The sequence below is a fragment of the Periplaneta americana genome, chromosome 7 (assembly GCF_040183065.1).
Source record: "Periplaneta americana isolate PAMFEO1 chromosome 7, P.americana_PAMFEO1_priV1, whole genome shotgun sequence".
Classification (NCBI taxonomy): Eukaryota; Metazoa; Arthropoda; class Insecta; order Blattodea; family Blattidae; genus Periplaneta; species Periplaneta americana.
The window spans coordinates 165,737,825-165,750,989 of NC_091123.1; the positions used below are offsets into that span (position 1 = coordinate 165,737,825).

General features: G+C 35.6%; 1 protein-coding gene across 1 annotated transcript in view; it reads left to right on the top strand.

Annotated features, from left to right (window-relative positions):
* The window catches only part of LOC138702810 (uncharacterized), a 469,705-nt gene that overhangs the window by 261,517 nt on the left and 195,023 nt on the right, over positions 1–13,165 (top strand). The window lies entirely within an intron of this gene.

Sequence of the window (13,165 nt, forward strand, 5' to 3'; positions counted from 1 at the left end):
AAGTAGGCCTATTGATTTTTTCCGAGGAACAATAATGTCATTGACCTTGATGTAATGCAGAGAATGTATAACCTGGAAATTGATTTAGAATTGAAAAACGAGATGAAAAATTGAATTTATTTGAATATTATTTACAATTAACGGTAATTATTATAGTAACAGAACATAACCTTCTGCGACAGTATTGGATTTCCAGCCTCCGTGACGTTTCCCTCGTCTTTCGATTGCATATCCGAGAATAATCGAAAACCTGAACTTTAATGAATAGGTGTACTTTAATGACGTGCATTAAAGGACTGCTACCTGGTGTATAATTACTACATTTCGGCATGGTCGAGCATAAAATAGCTTTATGCAATCGGAATATTATGAAATATAGAAAATAAATAAAAAGATTAAGTTATGAACAAAATGATTATAACATTTATTTTTAAATGCTATATATTAATATGAATTAACACCATGTACTTTATTAAAATTACACTCAATGGCACATTATAAATAAACACAATATTGATCAAATAATGACAATATTATTAGACAATAACTGCAGTATTGAGATGTAGGGACAGCATTAAATTAATGACAATTGTAACAATAACAAATGAATAAAGAAAATTAAATATTACAGTTGAGAAATTGTTGGGGGATGAAATATGAACTCCTGTCCCGAATTAGCAATATCCATCCCAACAGATGGCTTATCTGTTAAGTATAAATTGTATTAATGATGAAGACAATAACAATCACAGGTTTTTAATGCTAACTGTAAAAGAGTAATACATTTTAAACAGCTTCTTTCTGACATCAAGAGCAAACTGTGAGCACGTCTTCTTGCAAGAATTTCCACAAATCTGTTCCTGAATCGAAATACCTTGATGATAAAATTCTAAAATAAAATACAGTGGCAAAACACAACATAGACTAACTAACACTAGGTAAAGTGTAAATTAAAGTACAACTAATAAAATACTGTGAAAATAACAGAGAGTAACATACATTATTTTGGGGACCATTCCCACTAACTTGTGACTTCGTCTTTCTTGTTGTACACTCAAGATTACTATCTTTCAGCGATTTTCGTGACATATCTTTCCACTTATTAATATTAATTTGTCTGGGTCCTTTTTTTTATATTTATTTAGCCAGTCGATATCTACCGTAGAAATCGTCACTGTCTTGCATCGTACATTTTACGTAATATATAAACCGAAACCTGATACATAGATTTCAAGTACTCAGTATTCGTAAAGAGAACAAACTCCCGTGCAATAACTCCCGATACTATGTAAACAACTGGATACGCTAGAAGTGACTAGTGACGTAGACCGTTGTTCCAGCCAAGAAATTCATGGTTGTAACTCGTGTAGAAGCGCCTCTGATACAGATATTGAAAACAATTTTTGTGACAGCTGTGTAAGACTACACGGAGCATTATTCCATTAAAAACTGGATTTTGAAGAATTGTAACATAGACCGTTATTCGGCCCAACACTTCATTTATTCAATACCGTAAATTCTGAAGAAAAAAAATTGATGGGTAGTTAGTAGAAGATTTTAATACACAAATTAGCAAATCTATATATATATATATATATATATATATATATATATATATATATATATAATTTGAAATGGTAATGGAAATAACGGGAAAACGACTGAACGGATTTTAATAAATGACCCTTCATTTTGAAGTTTGGAACCCAACGTTTTTCAGAAATATAGTAGTTTTCAGTGAAATATCAATTTTCCTACATTATTTTCCTATTTTCCAAAATCTATCTTTCTTCTGTTTTGAGAACTAATTGCATTTCAGCACGGCCGTGAGTTCACAATAAAACAAAACACACACTACAATAAACAATAATTATTTCACGAAGGCCATGACCTGCAGGATTGCTGACATATTTAGGGCTCAAATTCGAATGGTTATTAAAATCTTCAAGACACTAAAAATAATTTACAGGTCTGATTCTGCGGTGTGTAATTTTCTGAGTACAGCTGTGTATTGGATATTGAAATCTACAAAACTTGAGATGGTTTGGTGATAGTATTACCATTAGAAATGAAATTTCGTTATAGTTAATACCATGATGTGAATATTTTTCATTAATTATACATATTAATGCTATATTGATGATATGAAAGTGAAACGTTTTGGGGTTACGTAAGTAGATGTAGAGAATATGTTAAAATAGATCCTCATTTCTATACTTTACTGAGTGGCGGCTATAAACCTGACTTTTACAATCCACAATGACCTGAAATAGCTATTGCTTTAGTCCCACATGAAAATCCCACTGATCGCCCTGACAGTGTTACTTGCGTTTTCGCGTTGAAACTCAAGATACATAGTATACATAGGTTCATGAAAAAGTATTTGGCATTAAAACCATTCAGAAGGGGTATGTTTCATTATTATGGAAGCAAATAACTTTCAAAATATGTGGTATTTTTCATTGAAAATAAAAAAAAAATATATTTGAACGTCTAATGAACTTAGTTTGCAGCATTTGCTGCACAAGCCACTAGTAAATTATACTTACTTACTGGCTTTTAAGGAACCCGGAGGTTCATTGCCGCCCTCACATAAGCCCGCCATTGGTCCCTATCCTGAGCAAGATTAATCCAGTCTCTACCATCATATCCCACCTCCCTCAAATCCATTTTAATATTATCCTTCCATCTACGCCTCGATCTCCCCAAAGGTCTTTTCCCCTCTGGCCTCCCAACTAACACTCTATATGCATTTTTGGATTCACCCATACGTGTTACATGCCCTGCCCATCTCAAACGTCTGGATTTAATGTTCCTAATTATGTCAGGTGAAGGATTCAATGCAGCTCTGCGTTGTGTAACTTTGTCCATTCTCCTCTAACTCCATCCCTCTTAGCCCCAAATATTTTCCTAAGAACCTTAATCTCAAAAACCCTCAATCTCTGTTCCTCTCTCAAAGTGAGAGTCCAAGTTTCACAGCCATACAAAACAACCGGTAATATAACTGTTTTATAAATTCTAATTTTCAGATTTTTTGACAGCAGACTAGAAGATAAAAGCTTCTCAACCGAATAATAACGCGCATTTCCCATATTTATTCTGCGTTTAATTTCCTCCCGAGTGTCATTTATATTTGTTACTTTTGCTCCAAGATATTGGAATTTTTCCACCTCTTCGAAGGATAAATCTCAAACTTTTATAGTTCCATTTCGTACAATATTCTGGTCACGAGACATAATCATATACTTTGTCTTTTCGGGATTTACTTCCAACCCTATCTCTTTACTTGCTTCAAGTAGAATTTCCACGTTTTCCCTAATCGTTTGTGGATTTTCTCCTAACATATTCACGTCATCCGCATAGTCAAGAAGCTGATGTAACCCGTTCAATTCCAAACCCTCTGTGTTATCCTGAACTTTCCTAAGACATATTATAGAGCGAAGTTAAAAAGTAAAGGTGATAACGCATCTCCCTGCTTTAGCCCGCAGTGAATTGGATAAACATCAGATAGAAACTGGCCTATACGGACTCTGCTGTAAGTTTCACTGAGATATATTTTAATTAATCGAACTAGTTTCTTGGAAATACCAAATACAATAAGAATGTCATTTAAAACTTCTCTCTTAACCGAGTCATACGCCTTTTTGAAATCTATGAATAACTGTTGTACTGTACCCTTATACTCCCATTTTTTCTCCAATATCTGTCGAATACAAAAATCTGATGAATGGTCGATCTATTACGCCTAAAACCACACTGATGATCCCCAATAATTTCATCTACATATGGAGTTAATCTTCTCAAAAGGATATTCGACAAAATTTTGTACGACGTCAACAAAAGTGATATTCCTCGAACGTTACTACATTTAGTCTTGTCCCCCTTCTTAAAAATAGGTACGATTATGGACTCCTTCCATTGTTCTGATATAATTTCCTTTTCCCAAATTGCAAGTACAAGTTTATAAATTTCGCTAGATAATACGCTTCCACCCTCTTGTATTAATTCTGCTGGAATTTGATCAATACCTGGAGAATTATACTTTTACAGATTTTCTATCGCAATTTCGACTGCAGAAAGTGTGGGTTCCGGTATAAATGGCTCACCAGTTTTTTATTTCAATTTCGTTCCGATCATTTCCACTTGGCCTATGTATATTTAGTAGTCGCCCAAAGTAGTTTTCCATCTGTTAAAGATTGAATGAGAGTCTTGATCATCCTTGATCACGTTAGTAAATTATAATAAGAATAAATCTAATCTGTGAAGTTTAGAATAAGAAGAAAAAAGTCAACTTTGTCTTGTTTAACACTGAGAATTATGCAATGAATGTTGCTGGATGAGCAAGAGTTTTTGTCGGTAAGCACAATTTATATTAGGTACCGGTGCTGTTGTTTGTTGAACATTTTTTATATTGTTATTTCACTAATTAGATACTAAAGCAGAAGCAAAATTTCCCAAAAGCAGTGTTTAACAACCTGCCTGTTATCTAATCGCGTTGGTGGCTGGCTCGGATAGAGTATGTTTGCTCGGGTGAGCCGTCTGTATTTGCATGAGGGGGTGCAGACCACAATGCTGGTTTACTTCCCCGCCGCAATTCACGTTCTCTACCTCGGGGCAGGAACACGATGCAGCTGATGTATACGTGCGGTTGTCTCGATCGGGGAATGCTTCTCAAACACGAAATACCCTTGTTAGTTTTACTAACAACGTACCAAGTAAAGATTTTTCAACCCCTTTACGGAGGAGACCTCAGACATATGGGACATTCCATGTGAAATAGGACGGCAAAATACCTTACAACTGCGTAATTCCTCGAAAAAAACATGTAATGTTTTATATATGTTATGTTATGTTATGTTATGTATGTATGTTATGTATGTATGTATGCATGCATGCATGTATGTATGTATGCATGCATGTATGTATGTATGCATGTATGTATGTATGTATGTATGTATGTATGTATGTATGTATGTATGTATGCATGCATGTATGTATGTATGCATGTATGCATGTATGTATGTATGCATGTATGCATCTATGTATGTATGCATGTATGCATCTATGTATGTATGTATGTATGCATCTATGTATGTATGTATGCATCTATGTATGTATGTATGCATCTATGTATGTATGTATGCATCTATGTATGTATGTATGCATCTATGTATGTATGTATGTATGTATGTATGTATGTATGCATCTATGTATGTATGTATGTATGTATCTATGTATGTATCTATGTATGTATCTATGTATGTATGCATCTAAGTATGTATCTATGTATGTATGCATCTAATGTATGTATGCATCTATGTATGTATGTATCTATGTATGTATGTATGCATCTATGTATGTATGTATCTATGTATGTACCTATGTATGTATGTATGTATGTATGTATGTATGTATGTATGTATGTATGTATTTATGTATGTATGTATGCATCTATGTATTTATGTATGTATGTATGCATCTATGTATGTATGCATCTATGTATGTATGTGTCTATGTATGTATCTATATGTATGTATGTATCTATGTATGTATGTATGTATCTATGCATGTATGTATGTATCTATGTATGTATGTATATCTATGTATGTATGTTCGACGTACCTTGAAGTTGAGTGAGTGAGCAAGAAGAACTAGCCAAGGCGAACGAACTGAGAACTGAGATCTTACAGTTTTGTTTTGTACATGGTGCTTTGTGGACATTAGCTGAGATTAGGAGTGCATTGTTGTTCTCCTCAATAATACACGTGAATAATGTTGTCGTTCTGTGGAGTGCAATAAGAAGTACTGTGTTGCAGTGTTGAGTGTAATACCCATTGTTGACGGTTGTGTGGTTGTTGTTCAAATAAAAGTCACACATTATTGTTGAAAATAAAAGTTACAATACAATATAAACTTTTGTTGGAATGTCCACCATAAGTCATTTCACGTTTATACCATTTGAAACTGATGATTTTTACGGAATTACGATAGATTTAACGCATTAAAACAAGAAAACTAATGGACTTAAAGGGAGAGGACGGTATTTTTTTTAACTTTTTTTCCTATTTGGTGTAAAATATTAATTGTTTTTTGTATGTAGAGAGCTCATACCTGTAGAAACTCAACCAAAAATAAATATTAAAAAAAAGTATTTGGGGCCCAGATTTGAAAAAAAAATTATACCCAATGCAGGATTTTACTAAAATCGATATATCTAAACCATTTTTAAAGGTAGATTCATCCAGTTTTTTGCAATGTACTTGCGAAAGCATGTTCTACAAACTGTCTGTAACAGAACTTTGATATTAGTCCCTACGTTTGTAAAATAAACAATTAAATTTTAATAGCACTTTTCTGAATTCCTTCCTTGCAAACAAACGGACGTAGTTTTAAAATGAAATCAATTAACAACATTCTGTTACAGAGAAACGTTTCCTAATAGCCCAGATAATGTGTGTTCTAAATTTCATGCATGTATCTTTAATAGTTCAGAAATTATATCCATTTTTGTCTGGCAATGTAGCAAAAAAAGGGGGCGAGTGATTTAAAAATCCATAGCGCAGGAAGTTTAAAAATGGCGTCTCAACATCCGATAAGGGCACAAATACCCACGAAATATTATGCTATACATTCCACACATATCAAAGAGTATTTTAAAGAATTTTTTTTTAATTAAATTTACCGGAAACAACAATAAAAGGGGTCAAGTGATTTAAAAATCCATAACACCGGAAGTTCAAAAATGACGTCTCAACATCTGATAAGGGCACAAATACCCACAAAATACTATGCTATTCATTCCACACATATCACAGAGCATTTTAAAGAATTTGTTTTTAATTTACTCATTTTTCACCAAAAAATACCAACCTCTCCCCTTAAATGAGAACAGGTTTTACACAATAAATTATCTCCTACCCTTCTATACATATTTTTTTCGAGTAATTACACAGTTAATCGACGTAGTGTATTATATGGACAATGTTCTGAACTCTGTGGAGAAAATCACAGATTTATACCTATCGTAATTAAAAGTATTAACTGAATTCTAAAAATTAATGAAACATCAGATGAATGAAAGCAAGTAATGGTCTCTTAAACCAAATTGTAGTAATTTAGCAATTACTTCTGCTGAGAAAACTTTGTAAGATATTTTAGCTGCCCTATTTCACATGGAATGCCCGATATTCCGATTCAACATTACGTAGATGTCTCTGTTATTGTTCGGGAAGTGCGCTGTTTGTTCCTGGCAGATGCAAAGGCAATCGTTTCTTTTAATTATAAATTTGATTAAATCGATTTTATAGATGGGAAATGTACACACAATTTCCTCGGCGGCCGTGTTCAATCTGTAACGGTAAAAGGCCGACGAAATTTGCATGAGCGAAAAGTTTTTCTGGGCGAATGGACTGTACATGCTGTAACGAGACTGAATGATGAATGAAAATTATTCACAACTGTCAGGACGGAATAGATCACAAGGTCCTAATTTTAAACCTGAACAATAAATTGACCCTCATCAATAACTCTCGGATTATGATTATTTCGTCGAAATGTAGACATTGTCTGGAAGGACGTTTCAATGACTCAAAACTTTGTTCGTAGATAAGTTATATTCTGGTAATAATAAAATTACATGATACCAGGTCTTGGTGGAAACGAAAATAAAGAGGGACTCATAAGTAAATGGGGGAAGCTCGTACCAAAACAAAGAATTTAGGCTGTGTACGGCCATGCATTTAGATCATATCGGTTCTATTGCACTAATTGAAGACCTGAGAACAATAAGTGGGTTATGGACCAAATGTGGCTTTTTCGGATTTTCAAACTGTCTTACTATTCCCGCCTCCTAGAATCAGAATCTGCCATTGGTTCTCTCATAAACCCATTTGTAGTATTAGAAACTGAAGTTCATGTAATATGCTGTTCCAAAAAATAAAGTGAATAGAAACTTTGTTTTTGCTCACCTGTTCATAACCCACTTATTGTACTGAGCTATTCAGTTGTCTTCTGTTTATATTATACTCTGTTTACATGAACAACTCGCAGTAAATTCTCAAGTGTGGAATGATGACTTCCGTAACTACATTACAGTAATATGCACAGTATAGAAGTTTCATTACGTGCTAACATTTGCAGTGTAGTTGTGCAGTTTAGTGAACGGTTTTTAACATGACATAATTTAAATCCTCCAGTGACACGAAGTTGAATGGAATACTTGATTATTTGCTGGTAATCAGCCCATCAGGTAATGGAAAAACATATTACCTGGAAATTATGTAACGTGTACACATAATGTAAAGAATGAATATTATACTAGAGACACTGAGTTGAGAAATAGCTTACGTATTTATATGGAATATTTATCTTTGCATGGGGGATAGAGCAATATTAAAACAAACGTTCTACTTCAAAACTTAACTGAAAAAAAAATATATATATTTTTTTTTGTGCTTTCTCGACCTGTGTGTGTGATGCTGGTGTGTTTCAATATCCGTTTAAACAATTGCCTGCAGCAGTCGTTCTGCTGCAGTGCAGAAATATAGAAATGACTGAAGCCGTGAGACGTGGAAGGATATAATTAATGTTCAAATATACTGGGTGTTCATTTCAAAGTGTGTCATGACGTCACTGTTGTGAGTCAGCGATTTGCAGCGAGTTTCAGTTTTTATGTCAGAGAAGTTGCCTATTAATCAAGGCGTTCAATCTGACCTTGAGAACGTGTACGGTATAACTTGAATGTCGTAGCAACAGATGGCGGTCTGTAAAGTCTGTGTGCTACCATAACCTCTTTCGAACTGTGTTTTGCGCGGGCAAGTCGTACGCAGGGTATTTGTTATCATCGATTGCGTACGGCAACATTCCACAACACAAATCAAAATGCTCCATGTCCATGTTGACCGTCCAAGTTAACAAATACTTAAGTAATCGTCTTAACCCTCTCCCCATATCCCGACAGTAAGAAAAAAACTCACTTCAGTACGTGTTTCGAAAGAGTTCACATTCTTGCCACTACTGGCGTTACCCTACGTATCGGTAAGTAATCTTCAGAATGAACGCCGTGCTTGCTAGGCAACTTCTCTCGCATTTAGGTAATACGCCTCTGCGGAAGTGTAGGAAGATTGAATTCTCTAGGCTCATCGGCTAGGCACATGACGACATACAGCGAGCCATGACACATTTTGAACTGAACACCCAGTACATACTAATCGGAATAAGTCCCAAGAGTCATTAAAGCAAGAATGAAATATGTTCTTGAAACGAATTATGGGTTTAATGTGATGTGCCATATACGAAATGCACTATTAGATTCTCAAAGCTGTTGTTCACTTGGTAAGACAGTAAATTTCAGATTTGTTCCAATTACGTCTTGTGACGCAGAAAGAACATTTTTATGGTACAAATATTATTTTTCTGAAGATAGCCAAGTATATTTTTGATAAACTTAATTATGTTACATTATTATCAATTTTAAAAAAGGCTAGATACATATTATTACGTACTTTGTTTCTCATTCTTATATAAATATATTTTTTTTTATTTTAGTAGGTTATTTTACGACGCTTTCTCAACATCTTAGGTCATTTAGCGTCCGAATGAGATGAAGGTGAATATGCCGTCCACGCCTATGGAGTAACGGTTGGCACGTCTAGCCGCGAAACAAGGGTAATTTACGGTGTTGGACCCCGGACTCATTTCACCGGCATTATCACCTTCATATCACTCAGACGCTAAATAACCAAAGCTGTTGATGAAGCGTCGTAAAATAACCTACGAAAATAAAAAAGTGATAATGTCGGTGAAATGAGACCAGGGTCCAACACCGAAAGTTACCCAGCATTTGCTCATATTGGGTTGAGGAAAAACCCCGGAAAAACCTCAACCAGGTAACTTGCCTCGACCGGGAATCGAACTCGAGTCACCTGGATTCGCTCGCGGCTAGACGCGTTAACCGTTACTCCACAGGTGTGGACAATAATGGAATGAGTAAACGGGGAGCGCTACTACAGCATGTTACAGAACTTCGTCATTCGTCATCCCTAGACTGAAGAATCACGATATGGGAAACATAATTTTCATGCAAGATGGCCCTCCATCTCACATCTTTATCCCTGCAAAACAATTAATTACGCAGATGTTTGGCGATCGTGTCATAAGTAGACACTTTCCAACAATGCGGCCTCCGCGATCTCCAGATTTCAATCCGGTCGACCTTTGGTTCTAGGGTTACCTTAAAGAACGAGTTTTCCTGATACATCCAACAACCCTAATGCAACTGAAAGATGCCATCTCGCAAGAAATTGCCAATATTCGAAGGCATTATCTGCAAAACGCTGTGCATGGTGTCGCAGACAGAATGCTGTACGTTGAACGTGAGAACGGCGGACATCTTCCCAGTGTTTTGTAAACCCCGTTGTTTGCCCAACACTGTGATGTTTTTGTTTTTTCTTTATCTCAAATATTATAATATTTATAGTCCACACCTGTAGAGTAACGGCTAGCGCGTCTGGCCGCGAAACCAGGTGGCCCAGGTTCGATTCCCGGTCGGGACAAGTTACCTGGATGAGATTTTTTGTGGGGTTTTCCCTCAACCCAATATGAGCAAATGCTGGGTAACTTTCGGTGCTGGACCCCGGACTCATTTCACCGGCATTACCACCTTCATCTCATTCAGACGCTAAATAACCAAAGATGTTGATAAAGCGTCAGTAAAATATATTATTTATAGCGGTTTATTGATTAAACTGACTTTGAAATACCCTATATATTGAAAATTGTGAAGAATGTAATCGCCAATATTATTGTTTTTACACAATTGTTCATTTAGTTTCTGATCATTAGCACTAAGACAAAATTTGATTACCACCTTACTATACTTGTTTGTTTTGCAGGGTTTGTTGACGTTGAGAGCTGCGTCACTACGGTTCATTCTGCAGATATATAGTCGAAGCTCATACAATTTAATAGTTTCGGTATGAACTTCTTACCTCTGCTCATAAATATTTTCGTGCCGTCGGAGTAATTCAAGTTTGGTGCACAGTTAAAGACTAAAATTATGTTTCCTTATGAGAACCTAAAATCTGGTAAGCAAAGATAATTACACATTTTACGTAGGGAACGTGTGAAGCTAACTCCAGTTTGCTCAATTTCGTGTTATATACTTTTGTGCGAAATCGTGCGTATTTGCTTGTTTTCCGCACAGAACCAATACGCGATAGGTGTGAAATACCACATTCAGTATTCCCAACTGAACACACAATTTCCCTCTTCTTACCGCTTAAGCGCGACATTCATTTTACTGCTTTAGGCTTTTAACATATTATTTTTAGAGACGTTTAACATAGTAATAATTATAAATTGGAAACTTACCACTGCAATTTCACCTAAATTGCAATGTTAATTATTGTTTTTAAATATTTGCAACAATTAAGTAAAGTCTACTACTCCACGAAACTTATTGCATTCCTGATACAAGTAACATTAAGGAAGCCGTGAAAAAATCAACGAGATTCCAGATGCCGATGTTAATACTGCAATATGTTATATAAATAATATTGTTAAAATATTAAAATGAAAAATAAATCATTTCATAACCTTACCGTTTGTTTTAAGTTCGCATTTATAGACTGGGGGGGGGGGGGAAGACAGACGTATATCACGGCCTGCTGGAGTATAGTAAACACAGAAAACATTTTACAGCAACAATGTTGAAGAAAGATATTTCGGTGTTCCGAAGTTGGCGTCATTAAACAGAAACCAACATGGAGATTTCATTGCAACTAATTAGAAATTCGCCTTTAAGGTATGTAATAAACGATCTTCGCACAAAATAATGTACGATACACGAGCGATATGTTTGTTTTCATGTTATCGGAAATTAAAAAAGCTCAACTACGTTTCGCTTTTTCAATCTTTTCCTCGACCATGAAAACGTCAACATACCGCTCTTGTAACGTATATTACTATTTCAGTTTTGTTTGAATTATGAAGCATCAGATGTGTGTGGAGGAATCTTGAAGCTCGTGAATGACGTACCCATCGTGCTATGTTTACCTGCTATACATCTGCATTCGACGGCTATGCTGGTCTCTTCAGAAAGTGAGTAGAACATGAGCACTGCTTATGGTGTGGGCCTCACCAAACATGGCTGCGGTGTTTGTTCCTACGCTGTACATTATCGTGAAGAGTATTCGGCTGAAGAGCATGTTAGCTGGTTGTGTTTGATCAGCCAGCAGAACCAACTCCACTTTTAGTCCCTTGTCAAAAACGCCTTAAAGCGATGCACCCATTCAGATATTCACCTTCTAACCATTTACGTTACTTACCCTTATTTACTGGCTTTTAAGGAACCCGGAGGTTCATTACCGCCCTCACTTAAGCCCGCCATTGGTCCCTATCCTGAGCAAGATTAATCCAGTCTCTATCATCATATCCCACCTCCCTCAAATCCATTTTAATATTATCTTTCCATCTACGTCTCGGCGTCCCTAAAGGTCTTTTTCCCTCCGGGCTCCCAACTAACACTCTATATGCATTACTGGATTCGCCCATACGTGCTACATGCCCTGCCTATCTCAAACGTCTGGATTTAATGTTCCTAATTATGTCAGGTGAAGAATACAATGCGTGCAGTTCTGTGTTGTATAACTTTCTCCATTCTCCTGTAACTTCATCCCTCTTAGTCCAAAATATTTTCCTAAGCACCTTATTCTCAAACACCCTTAACCTATGTTCCTCTTTCAAAGTGAGAGTCCAAGTTTCACAACCATGAAGAACAACCGGTAATATAACTGTTTTATAAATTCTAACTTTCAGATTTTTTGACAATAGACTGGATGATAAAATCTTCTCAACCGAATAATAACAGGCATTTTCCCATATTTATTCTGTGTTTAATTTCCTCCCGAGTATCATTTATATTTGTTACTCTTGCTCCCAGGTATTTGAATTTTTCCACCTCTTCAAAGGAGAAATTTCCAGTTTTTATATTTCCATTTTGTACAATATTCTTGTCACGAGACATAATCATATACTTTGTCTTTTCGGGATTTACTTCCAAACCTATCGCTTTACTTGCTTCAAGTAAAATTCTCGTGTTTTCCCTAATCGTTTGTGGATTTTCTCCTAACATATTCACGTCATCCGAATAGACAAAATAATGAAG